Source organism: Ictalurus punctatus, chromosome 1 (genome assembly GCF_001660625.3).
Source record: "Ictalurus punctatus breed USDA103 chromosome 1, Coco_2.0, whole genome shotgun sequence".
Classification (NCBI taxonomy): Eukaryota; Metazoa; Chordata; class Actinopteri; order Siluriformes; family Ictaluridae; genus Ictalurus; species Ictalurus punctatus.
The window spans coordinates 13141136-13154692 of record NC_030416.2 but is presented as its reverse complement, the minus strand read 5'-3'; positions in this window follow the sequence as shown (position 1 = coordinate 13154692).

Below are 13557 nucleotides of genomic sequence, written 5' to 3'. Positions count from 1 at the left end.
AGTACCACAAGTAGGCTACTGGCCCTTTTAATGGGAAGTTGCTTACCATCGATTGTGGGATTTATCTATGCCCATTGCGTACAGCTGTGCATATGCACGTGTTAAATGCCAATGTTATTGTGTGTGCTAGTTGTTCATACAGATAAGCGCTTGAGTTACTCACACATAAATAAATGAGATCCCCAGGTTCAACCAAGTTCATAGTGTTCATGGGCTATGGGAAGCAAAGGCAATGAGAGAAATCCCACTGAAAAGCCCTTCAAAGCCAAGCAAAGGATGAGATCACTTTCCCCAGGGTAACTTGTTTGGGAGTGACCTGTGATCAGAAGTGTTGGTGCAGAGGCCAATTGTAGCTGAAGGGCAAGCCTGTGTGGGGCTCAGTCAGCTTCGTCCTCACTTGTATTCAAGTGTAAATCATTTGCAGAGCTGACATGCCCAAAGTTGCAGCTTACGCTGGAACCCCTGCTGCTCTGACGCACTGTATAGTGCAATATCATCACAGGAAAAAGAGTTTACTCTAAAATGACAAAGCACCAAGTTACGTACGTGGAGTCATAAGATTGTCATACATTCATCCAGTTTGATCTTTGGTAGAACCTCTCAAACAAGATCTGAAAGGAAATATCCCAGCAGGAGATATATGGGGCAAAATGAAATTGGAGACAACTTTTTCCTTATGTTCTGTATTTGTTACTGCTCTACTGATTTTTTCTGCCACAGAAGTTCCTGTAAATATACTATTGTCTATAAAAACCCATTAAAATGGCAAAATTATATGATGGAAAAATTTTACTAGATAAACCATTTCAGAACATTTTCCACCTTCAATATGAAATTACAATGTATAAAAAATTAAGTGAAAAACAATCAAACATTTTATGGAAAGATGGGAAAAATAAAAAAAACTTGGTTTGCACAGTTATGCAACTAGGTTACTGTAAATGTTTTCTTTTTCTTTTTTCCCTATAAGGGTTTTGATTGATTTTCAATTAATTTCCATACATTGTAATTTCATATTGAGGGTGGAAAAACTCTGACATGATTTATCTTAGTTTACATTTTTTACTTCACAAAAACCTACCATTTTAACAGGGGTGTGTAGACCTTTTATATCCATAGTATAATTAAATACAAAACTAAACAAGTCAACTGATAATTGCAAATAGCTGTTGTTAGAACAGAACTCTGTAAACTCTTTTTCCTGAAAACTGTTCCTTGAAACCATGTCAAACTAATTACAATTTATTTCACTGCCTCTTTTCTGGCAAAGATACGTAATACATTTAAACCTTTCAACTATCAAAATGAGCATACGTGTCTCATTGTGTATTTTTAAAATAGAAGAGACTATTTCATCTTGGCTACACAAAGTGAGTTAGTGAGCTAGATTTGGAATTACTTTTGATAATATGATAGCAGGGGAAAAAACCATACACACACAACAGTTGGAAACTAGGCTACTTAAAAGTTAAGACATCATTTATTTGTGCAGCTGAAATATTACGAAACTAGGCAAGATTGAAGTCTTGCATGATTGTGAAAATCAGCAGTATGAAAGCTGTAGCTGAAATATCACAGCTTTAAACATGCATCATCAAGCATAGTCAGGTACTCGTATTATCATGAAACATTAGAGGGGATAGACTTGGAGGCATTAGTGTAGCTAGGAGCTGTCTAGGGATTGTCTGGTTTATCACTTAGAATATGAATACTGTATTGCAAATAAGTTTTTTTGTTTGTTTGTTTTTAGAAATCATCTATATTTCCATCAAATTACAGTGTAGGAGCTGTGCTCTGCTTCATATAACCCAAACATATTTTGACATTTAAAGATTTCCATGTAATGACAGCACTGTAAAGTACTGTAAAGTAGAAACTTCAGTGTGTTTCAAGGTAGAGAATTTCCACAGGCTGGTTTCATACAGTATGAGATCATTTACCTGGCCCTGTATCCCAGCTCTTTTGCTATTTAATAGTCACCATATGTGGCACCTCAAGTATCTGCTTGAGTATAAAATATAAGGTTGTGTGGCAACTTCCATAGCCTCCCCTATTTCATTCCATTTTCTGCTATACTGTTGGACTCTTGATATTATTAGTGCCATATGTCTGGCTCTTACTTTCACTCCCTTTCTGTGTCTTTAATATTCCAAAGAAACATAATATCAGAATTTCCTTGACGGATTGCTCAGGTTGTGAGCTTGGGGACCACATAGACTGTAGGCAGTGACACTTACCATTATATTATTATTTTTTATTTAAATTAATCATTTGCTGAACTGTGATTTTATTTGGGGATTGGCTCCTGGTTACACCTGCTGTTAACGTGTAAGGCAGCATTAAAAGCTGTTACTGGAAGTATGAATAGAATCTATAAAATGAGCAAGGCCCAAACTGGAGCAGCATGTGTGATGTTTATTTTCCCCGTGCAGCTGCAGTCTGAAGGAAAGTGACTGACAGCCGGGCCAGCCACAGCGTGTGACGTAAAGCACATACAAAACTAGTGTGCAAAAAGCCAGTGAGTGAGTGACTGAGACAGTCATGTGAATGGAATGCTGGCTCAAATTTAGCCTATTACCCAAAAACACTTAAAATTCAACATAGAAGCAAATATTCACATCTCCGAACCCAGCTGGAGATAGAAAAAAGACACCAGCCGTGAGTGAGAAGAAGCAAGGGTCCAGATTTATTGGTTCCGTTCCACCACACGAGATCCAGACCGATAAGAATTCTCAGAAGTGATCTGACACCCGGAGCTCAAGCTCCAGTATTTATACTGTATTTACACAGTAGATAACCAATATATTTCAGAAAGACTATGATATCAATACCAATAGGGTTAAAAAAGAGCTCATCTACATTACCATTATGTTCTGAAAGAGGCCTTTCCAATTTACCATTAGGTTCGAAAGTGGAGAGAGACAAAACAATTTAGAGAGACCTTGGTCTCACTCTTATCTCGCGGGGGCAGCTTGACTCAGCTACCCTTATAAATGGCTCCTCATGGTTTTCTCTTAAAATTAAGGCCTTCCTTGCGAGACAAGAATCTTCACCATCTGAATTATGAGTAAGTTATATTTTTCTGTATTTCTGGTTTATATTTTATTTTCATATTTGCTCTATATCTCTATTTTATATATAGTTATACTGCTTGGTTTACTGTACTTCCTTCTTCCTAATATCCTTATATTACCCTTCTACTATCCTACATATCCTACTACTTTTTATAAAGAGTATTTTATAAAGAGTATATATTTTATTATTATAAGATATTACCCTTATAATATCTTAATACTCCTTTTTATTATTCTTATAAAGTTATAATGTTATGTGTGTGTGAGAGAGAGAGAGACAGAGAGAGAGTGTGTGTGTGTGTGTGTTATGTCTACATTCCCATCCTTGACTGTACGAGAGGGTGTGTGTGTGTTTGCACTCCTCAGCTCTTATACTTCTTTTTGACTTTTTGACTAATAAACCATAGTGTGTTGCTCTTAAAAGATCTTAAAGTGTGAATCCAATTGGACAATATCCGCCTAATACCGCTTCTGTGTGTCTAGGTGCCCGTCTGGATCTGGATCTGGACACTCTCTATCAGCTCGCGCATCTCACTGCTGACATCATGGTGCTACTTAACGTTCTTCGCAGCACCCCCTCTGGAAATGGAAATGCAGGGTCCCCCCGATATAGAATCCACCCCGTGAATGTGTGTATTGACGCCTCTACACAGACAGAACCTCCCTCCAGCTTTCAGTCTGAGGAAGATGTCACCTTCTCTGATCTGGGCTCTGACCATTCTTCCCTCTTCTCACCTGTCAGTCCGCCCTACTGTCGGTGGTCTTCTTATTTCACCTATCCCATGTCCCCAGGACGCACCCCATTTTCTTCCCCATACCGCTCTCCTCAAGATTACGCACCCACCAGCCCTGTGGATTATCAATAAAATTACATAATACTCATACTAGGTCTCCCTCATGTTTATTTCATGTCATTTTTATCCACAACACCTGCATGACCAAATGGGCTGTGTGTTAGTACAGGCGCTGCTGCGACAGCAGGAAGGTGGCTGGTGGTATTTACTCCCAGCAGGCAGTAGAAGCCAAAAGGCATGTAGGTGGTCTGATTGTTTGCTAAGATAGGGCAGAGTTTGGAGACTGAAACAAATTGATCACCCACCAGGATTCCCAGGGTGCATGGAAATGAATTGTCTCATCGTCTGAATAATCTTCTCACCCACACTATATTTAACACCAGCTGTCTTTCATTAGAGAGAATCACGAGGGAGAAGAAGTCTGAGAAGAACTTATCTGAACGTAGAAAGATTCTGTTGAACTGTTTAACAACAAAAGAGAGCGTAATGCAACATTTCATGTATCAACAGCAAAGTAAACAGGAAAATTAAATAATGCATTGACACTAATATAAATTATTATACCCCTATGCTACCCCTTGCTTCTGTTTCATTTGTTTTGCTGTGTCTGGATTATTTCAGATTATTTGTTCTGTTTTGTTTTTTTGTTTTTTTAATCATGTAGGCAAAACACTGCACTATGTTTAACATTTTACTTGAATGGGAACTTGTCTGTAGTGTAGATGACTACTTTAAAATATGCTTCCATAGCGCTGTTATGAAGAATAACAGATCATATTCTGCTCTCCAGGAAAATCAAAATAATATAATTTAGATCTCAACTGCACTCTATTTTTAGTCATATAATGACACCTTAAGTCATAGTTCAGACCCTCAAACAACTGAAACTTACTTATGGGAGGTTTCTGAACACTACACAGCTTCTTTGCAAAGGATTCTTTTTCATCTGATTTGATCTAAAATGCAAATATTTAAAGTCATATAAAATTTTCTGGCCAACTATTAAGAGTCCTAAAGGCAAAATCTCGCTCGAATTATAAACTATAAAACTTTACTGCAGAATTAAACTTTCTTTCCATTTTATTTCATACAGTAGATTTGACATTTAATGGAGTGTTAAAGATGAGCAGGAAATTAATTTCACTGTGGATGTAGATTCCTGTGGTTGGTATGGCACCAAAAGATGAATAATGATTTGTGCAATCAGGTAAAAAAAGAATTGAAAAAAATGCGAAAATAGCCACAGACGTGTTAAATGAGTACATTCACAGTGTATTGGTTCACACCAGGAGACCTCCCAGAAAGTATTGAATGCAGAGGGTATGAATGTGTTGAGAGCATTTTTTCTTCTTTTTTTTTTGGAAAACATGCTTTTGGAAACTTAATGTTGTTCCTTCTGGCCATGTCACAGTAGGAATATGTCAAGTATGAAATTGACGGTCACACCCTCATGCTAAATCCAAAAGGTAATTTGATGAGAAGCAGATAAAGTTAGCTTTTGGAATAAGCTTAGCTTTCATTTTTAGATCAGCTTTCTAGCATGCAGCGTTCAGGGTTCATCTACAGTACATTCAAGCATGTACATAAGACCCTACCATATTCTCACCACTGAAACAAACTTACTGTTTGGTTCTATAATAAGTCATACACTGGTTAGGGGTAGAGCTGATTAACTGAGCACTAGGGATGCCCAAAAAGAATGTGTACTAATCCACTCAGCAAGCTCTCTGTTTACCTTCAATCCATGAACCAGCTGCATAAGTCCCTGGATCACTGCTAATGAACTAGTCCAAGTATCTTGGGAAACTCTAATCAGATTTATCTAAAGGGAGACAGTACAATGTGAAAGCTATGCATATAGAATTTATTTACTCAGCAGAACACTCCTATGGGTCTGTGCTGAAACCTTAGTCCTTTTTTCTTGAGATGGGGATAGGCTGGTGGGGGGTTAATAGTTTTGGCCAACATTAAACATTTCAACATTAAATCCTGTGGTGTCTTATATTACATTTGTTTCATGAATCAAAATGAAGTGTGACCATGGCAACAAATCAATGCCTAAATCAGACATCCACCTGGGGATCCGAGTGGTGCAACTAAATGTCCTCATATGTCATTAAGGAAGCACATGCTTACCTTCATCCTTAATGATTGGTGAATATTGTACAAAAGAGGAGATTCAAAGAACAAGAGGGAAATGGGGGAGACAACTGGGCCAAAGTACAAAAAAAAGTATCCTCTAACAGTGTGTTGGACGCACTCTGATTGGAGGCTCCCCATGCACGTATGCACAGATGATCTGAGTTGCAAAGCAACATTCTCTCGACACCGAAATTCCATTTAGCAAAAAGAATATGAACCAGAGGCATGGTTCACCAGAGACCATCCAGAGCTAAAGCTAGAATGACACACAAATATTTCAGTTCCTCACACACGCTGTAGACCAGCCATAAAATCCTAATTAGGATTACAAGTAATTTTAACAAAGCCACTGAAAAACTGCTTCGTCGAAGGGAATGTAATTGAAGACTGAGTTCTTTGTGGTCTGGCAGATGATTTTGTGGAATCATGCCTGAGCGTTGGCAAGACTTAAAGCTTCAGCCTCTACATTGAGAAATGTGATATGACCATAGTGGAACATTCAGGAAAAATCTATATCATGTCTTGTTAATTTAGCAACAGCAAGTGTTTTAATCAATAGTTAATCACCCTTGAAATGTATTGAGTATGTGCCCTTCAACATCCTGCTGAGATGGGAAAGAAGTATAGTATAGGTCCCTTTAAAGAGGGCAGTAACCTAGATTCATTACCGGATATAAACTGTGGGATTTTTGCTTGTTTTCACTGTCCATTGTTGAGACTCGTTACACATCCAACAGACACAACCGTATGTTTTATTTCACTGAGGTTTTTCAAATGATTAGTAGAGCTGGTATATAATTTTAGAGCTATGCACATTAGTATGAGTGTGGGTGGATAAAGTTCTACATCATCTCTAATACATCACTCAGTTCAGAGTAACTGAATGTTCTCTGAGTAATGGTAATGTTATTATACTTTTAAGACTATGTAACAGTGACATGAGGGGCTAAATCAAATGCATTAAATGTAATAATAAATATTTACTGCACGCTGTTATTTTACACTGTGACATTCAGATTGTCTTTGTTGTAGATTGTCTCTGCTATGTGTTGTAGTTCAGAGTGATATTGCTCAAGTCACTGGAAAACTGCAGCGTCAAAAGGTTTGTAATTGAAGACTGAGTTCTTTGTGGCCTCTGGCAGATGATTCTGTGGAATCATGGCTGATCTTTGCCAAGAAATAAAGCTTCAGCCTCTACATCAGCAAAATAATCTGATCGTAGTACAACGTTCAAGAAAAACATCTACACAGAAGGTTTTCCAGCACAAATAAGAAGAAGCAAGAAACAATATGTCTTGTTAGTTCAGTAACAGCAAGAGGTTTAATCAACAGATAATCACATTTGAAATGCAGCATGACATTGCGGCATGAGTTGTGGGAGTCACTACAGGAAACACATGACTTATTCTCTCATAAGATATCCATCAAGCTAAAAATACGACATCATCTGATAACCGTCTGTTTTATCAAAAACTCAATTATGTCTGCAGCTGGAAATCACACACTGTTTATTAAAATCTATTTTCAGAATCAAAATAGATACCAGTGACTGATATTTTACTGTAGCTAAGCAAATAATTGGTTTCATTTGAATGAATAAACTAATTAAAATAGTAGAATTTTATCCCAGGTGTAGCCTTTTCGACATCATATTTAGCATATATACAAAATATATTTACTCTGTATATACAGTGAAACAGCAATCCCTATAGCACAACCTTTTGTATACAGGATTATTCTGGAAGGCCTCAGTGAGAGGAAATTAACCACTCTCTATCATAACAAACCCTGCTAGGAAAGGTCTGCAGGTTAAGCCACAGGAGACGCCACAGTGTGACAGCTAGAGTTGGGGTTGCAGACAATCACATGACCCACCACAGGGAAATAAGGTTAAATATACATTCTGCTCCTCCACTGTGAGGCTTTGCAGCCACTAAATCTGGGAGATTGTGGCAGGTCATTTCTTTAGGAGTTTTGGGAAAAAGCATTATCTTTTCCAAATTAACCTTATAACACACACACGTAAGCTACATTTCAAACTATTTAAAAGTTCGTTTTAGCAGTAATTAAGACAAAGTAATCATTCATTTGAGTAGTGCATAGTGGTTTAATCGAGTTTGAACATTAGCTAATTAACAAAATAACAATATGACTTGTATAAATAAGTGATTTAAATAAGTGGCTGATTTTGTTTACTCAAATAATTTAGACTGATGAGTTTTTGTGTGTTTGGTGTTGTAACTTTAAAATAATTCAAGCAATTGTGAGCTATTTACATAATTACTGTCTACACACCCTAAGTAGCTTTTGTTTCAAATGCGCCAAAATAAACATTGATTTAGTGTCACACAGTGAAAGTTTAAACTTTGGGGGACAGTAAGAAGGCTTACTTTTTGGTGTTGGGTGAAATGGGATCAGTAAGGGTGGCAAAGAGAGATAAACATTTGCCTTTTTGCACCCATGCCAATAATTCTATACTCACAGCAATGGTGGCATTTTTCCAATTTCCAACTATGCAGTTTCTGTGAGCCTGTGCCCATTGTAACCTCGGATTCATGTTCTGGACCGACAGTCGTAAAACTTGATGTGATCTTCTGCTGTTGTAGCCCACCCACCTCAAGGTTCGACATGTTGTGTGTCTGTGATGCTTTTCTGCTGAACACAATTGTAATGAGTGGTTACTTGAATTACTGTTGCCTTCCTGTCAGATGGAACCAGTCTGGCCATTGTCCTCTGACCTCTCTCATCAACAGGCCTGTAGAAATGCCGCTAACTGGATCTTTTTTGTTTTTTGCACAACTCTATGAAAATCCCAGGAGAGCAGCAGTTTCTGAAATACACAAACCAGCCCATCTGGCACCAACAACCATGCTAGGGTCACTGAGATCACATGTTTTCCCCATTCTGATGTTTGATGTAAACATTAACTGAAGTTCTTGACCTGTATTTGCATGACTTTATGCATTGCACTGTTGCTGCACGATTGACTGATTGGATAAATACATAAATTAGCAGGTGTACAGGTGTTGTTAATAAAGTGACCGGTGTGTGTATCTGCGTATAATATGGACAAAAATGTTCAAGCTGTAAAAGAAGCAAACGGTAAATTGAAGCCTGTGAGAATGCCTTGACATCGGGGTCTAGAATATATTATGGGATAAACTCAATAGACTTAACTCTCCACAAATGAATCACACAGGTCAATGTTTTTAAGGGTTTTTCTTATTTCATCACACAAGTTTTTTTAAAGGCCTGGAAGTCAGTGTTCTTGGCTGAAATCACACACTGCTTCAAATCCCTGCCAGGTGGGTCTTCAATAACATGTTCATAATATCAAAGTAAGAGCTAACTGCAGGGGAAAAGTGAAACACTATTGTGCAGGACTACATGCCCCCCAGCCTCCTTCCAAACTCATTTTCTCCTAATGACATACAAGTCCTATTGCAGAGAATTTAAGGGTGAAGAGTGGAGGCAGATGTCCTTGTGGGGGTAACCACCCCACCCCCTTCAGAGTTCACAGAATTTAGTTTTCTTTGCACAGTCATAGTGCTCAGTAAAAACTCACACATCTGGGATAAAAGTCAAAGTTATAAATAAATCTGTTACCACTAAGCTTCTCATGATCGTGATTTTGTGGCTTGTTGGAGGTTTTAACCTGTGAAACGTGACCAAATCTTCATGCTACTGTAATTAGTTTCACTGAAGGCTCCGTAGAGGATTCTGAAGAATCGTTTGACAGTCCAAGGTTAGTGAAGGTTAGTGCACTAAATTGCACAATGGTACAATTCATAAGATGGTGCACATTTTTAAGTCACTTGACATAGATAAACTGTCATTTGTCATTCTATGACCTTTTAAATCCTCGAAAAAAAAAAACTTACGAGGCAGACACTGGTGTTGTAGTGGGTGTGATATTATTTCCACACCACTTGGTAGAGAAATGATGTATGGCTCACTATAGGAAAAGCAGCAACCTAAGCCTAAATAACACGCAAGTGTAATTTGTCAGCTTTTCGCTTGTCCACTATAAACTCGCATTACAGATCCAATAAACGCAATGTTCAGCTTTCTGATGCGTGTTTTTATCTATCATGTTTTCATTTATCATGTTTTTGGTGTTCTGAAGATTAGCTGAGCTGAAATGTTATCTATGATTGTGACTTTGCACAATAGTAATACTTGCTAGTATAAATGTGCATGGATTTTTTTCTGTTTTTGTTTTGTGGAACCAGGAAACAGTTGTAAAACAAAAAAAAACAAAAAAACAGGAACAACAAAAGAAATATGAAATAAGCTGGGGCTGATTCCTTCTAGCCAGACTATAGATTCATGGAGCATATTGTTAGCAGTTGCTTCTCTGAGCATGCTTTTCTGTTTACCATGTTTGCTCACATATTTGGAAAAATAGGAAGCACAAATGGTGCCGCATAACTATTTTTCAAAGAGTGTGTGTGTATGTGTGTCCTCTACACAATACATTCAGGCCTATGGTGAGACTCTGCTATAAGTCTAACCGAATGGTTTCATAATAGTAACAGCTAAGCTCCACATACAAGGGAATCTATTAGAGCATTCTATACAGACTGACTGAACTTTCTTTGGAAGTAATGGTAATTCAGCTATGCCTTCCAGAATAAGAGCATGAAATAGTGATATAAAGAGTGAATCAATATGATTTTGCACAACTGCCACACTGTGCCTTTAGGGAAAGAGCATATTTTAAAAAAAAAAAGAAGAAGAAGAAATGTATTACAAAGAGGTATGGAGTTTATTAGTGCATAAAGTCACTGACTACGTTTACATGGACAGCAGTAATCTATTTATTGACCTTACTCTGATTAAGATAATATTGTGATTAAGGTGTTTACATGAGTCGCTTTTAGAATACTCCTGTCATGTTCCCATTTTGCATGTTATTGAACATAATTAGATTAACAGCCTGCGTCATTACGTCACCGCTGTCCGACGTCCCGCCAGAATTTCACGCATCAACATACAGTTCGTCTTCGTTACGGTACTGTATACAGTTTTGGGTGTTTTTATGAATTTTTTTACGGACGCTTTAAGTGCAGTTAATTATTTGTCATGCTATACGTGCTAATAGACAACTGCTTGAAGCCATGGGCTGCGTCTCAAATCGCGTAGTTACCGTCTATATAGTAGCCGAGATACATGTATTTTTCCCCACTACAGGCCTATAGTAGGAAAGTTTGCGGTTTGGGATGCAGCCGTGCTCTCTTGTTTGCCGTAAAACTGCCGTGTGTCGCAAAATGCGGTGAAAACTCTCACACGACGTTTATAATGTGATTAAGGTGTTTACATGTCTGTAATACACGTTGATAATGTGACTAAAACAGGAATACTCCACCTGTCTTAATTCGATTAGAGCTTAATTCGATTATGACCTTAATTAGATTAAGGTAAGTAAAAATTGCTGTTTACATGGTAGTTTCTTAATCAAAGTATGGTCTTAATCGGATTAAGAGTGGATTATTGTTGTCCATGTAAACGCAGCTACTGATACGAAAACACAGTAAATAATAACGTAAATGACTACATGATAGATTAGATCGTTCATGTTATTTTGTCATGTTGAACTAATGAGGCAATCTTGGGGAACAGTGTGCGCATGATAGGAAACACTATAACCAGGTTTCATTCCTCAAACGTGTAATCTTGCATCTTGGCATTGTTGCTCCTGTTAGGTGATTTCATTAGACTTTGAATACTTTGAGACTGTATAATTAATACTGCAAGACAATTAAATGCATAAAGACATAGGCAGCCACTGTTTTATGTAAAAATTGGATTTCACTCAAATCTCACCCAAAAAAATCATACTGATCAAAAGAAAGAGCAAAAAGCTTCATTCTGTACTACCATTAGTTAAAATTAGTTCTCTGCCAAGACTGTTGGTTTTCATGGAACCAACACAGATGATGATTCATTCTTAGACATGACTCTCTGACCACCATGGATAACACAGGTGCATAAAACCAAGGCCCACCCAAACACATATTACACCAGCAACTAACCACCTTCAAGTCTGGCTCAGTCGCTTACTGGAAACTCGTCATAGTCAGACGTTTCCAGGCCTGGAGGTGGGCGCAGTTGGTAAATTCCTCGCACGTACTGTAGACCAACGGTTGTGCATGTTATGTGTTCTATGCCAACCTCATGAAAGTCCCACTGAGAATGGCGGCCACTCCGTGATCTCATGTGGGCTGTTAACAATAATTATCATTGGATAATGGAATATAATGGCAGCATACTGCATGTTTCAATACTGGACTGTAGAACTCCATACCAAGCACACCCTAAACATCATTCTACTTCACAGACAAACCCTTTTGTTTTCTCTGGCTCTTTCTGAACAGACTGAGTTTAAGCGATATCCATGTGTTAACCTCCTACATCAGCCTGATTAATGAAAACCTGGGTTAGGTTGCACAGTGGTCTAAGGAGTCATTCACTGTTACAGAACTATCTGTCAGGCTACAGATAATCAAGGACAATTATGTCTTGTATTTCTTGTATTTAAAAAAATAATAATTTCTTTCAAGCATTAGTAAATTTATAGTACAGACTGTGTTGTGAATAATCACTGCCATGCCCTATAAAATAACTACATCTAATTATATATATGCAACTTTAGACTAACTATGCATGATTACAGTCTGAGGTTATTATAGAATAACCAAGTGAGGCATGGGAAACAATTCCACAGTTTCTCACAGGGTGTTCCATGCACTCACTCGCTGATGTCATGTTTAGGGGAAATGCGTCAGCACACAGCTCAGAGGCAAGTGTATAGGCACCCCTGAAGAACTGTGATTACCATGCATTTATAATGTCCTCACCTCCATGTGTCAGCAATGTTGTAATAGTCAAAAACAGAAACTCTCTTTGTCTGAAATCTGACTTTAGAAGGTGACAAAGATTCTGACACTGTGAGGGAGATTATTCAACAACCTCACAGTTCCAGGGTCTCTGGTATGATCATGGTTCAATAGCACCCTATTTTCTAATTCACCTGCCAAGTCCTTGCCACCAGCTTCCAACTTCCTGCTTCCTCAAAAACCTGTGACATCAACCAATCGCATCTTTCCGAAATGCTGCTCATAATGCATCACAGGGCAGTGTAACACACTCAGTTAAACGCTACCTGCCTACATGGGCTTACAGATGCTTAATATTGGCTAGAGTCACTGTGATTGGCAGCAGAGAGAGTAATGCCAGTTTTGCCTTTGGATCAATGGCCATGGTTGTGGCATCAACAGGATTCATGATCTCCCAATAAAAGGATGAATGTTTTTCTGTTGTGCCACTCAGGTGCCCCAGCTGTTTGTGTGAAGTTCCTTAAGTATATGTTCTCCCAGTGTCCATGTTGGTTCCATCTCAAGTCCTAGAAACATGCTGGTAGGTAAATTGGCTACTCTAAATCTAAGCTTTGAATGTTTGTACATGGTGCCTTGCGATGGACAGGCATCCCATCCAGGAGGTATTCCTGCCGCACGCCCAGTGTTCCCAGGATAGGCTCTGCATTC